The 207-nt window shown below is 62.3% G+C and overlaps 1 protein-coding gene across 1 annotated transcript in view; it reads right to left on the reverse strand.

Moving 5' to 3' along the window:
• LOC104494875 (AP-1 complex subunit beta-1-like) overlaps positions 1-207 on the reverse strand; it is a gene marked incomplete at both ends in the record, with an annotated part of 9933 nt that overhangs the window by 2268 nt on the left and 7458 nt on the right. The window lies entirely within an intron of this gene.

The following is a 207-nucleotide window of genomic DNA, read 5'->3' on the forward strand; positions in this document are numbered from 1 at the left end:
ATACCCCAGGGTCTCACGAGCAGCGGAGAAAACTCCAAACTTGTTTCCTTTGGGGAGCCCAGACCATCGCCAGCACCTGTGGGGCAGGCGGTGCCAACCGGGCAGAGGGTTCCATCCCTCCAAACCGCTTCTTGGTTTGTGTTCCCAGGAGAACCAGCCGCCACCTCCAGGAGCTCCGGACAGGAGCCAGCAGCAAGCCCAGCCTGG

The sequence above is a fragment of the Buceros rhinoceros genome, unplaced genomic scaffold (assembly GCF_000710305.1).
Source record: "Buceros rhinoceros silvestris isolate BGI_N320 unplaced genomic scaffold, ASM71030v1 scaffold24836, whole genome shotgun sequence".
NCBI lineage: Eukaryota > Metazoa > Chordata > Aves > Bucerotiformes > Bucerotidae > Buceros > Buceros rhinoceros.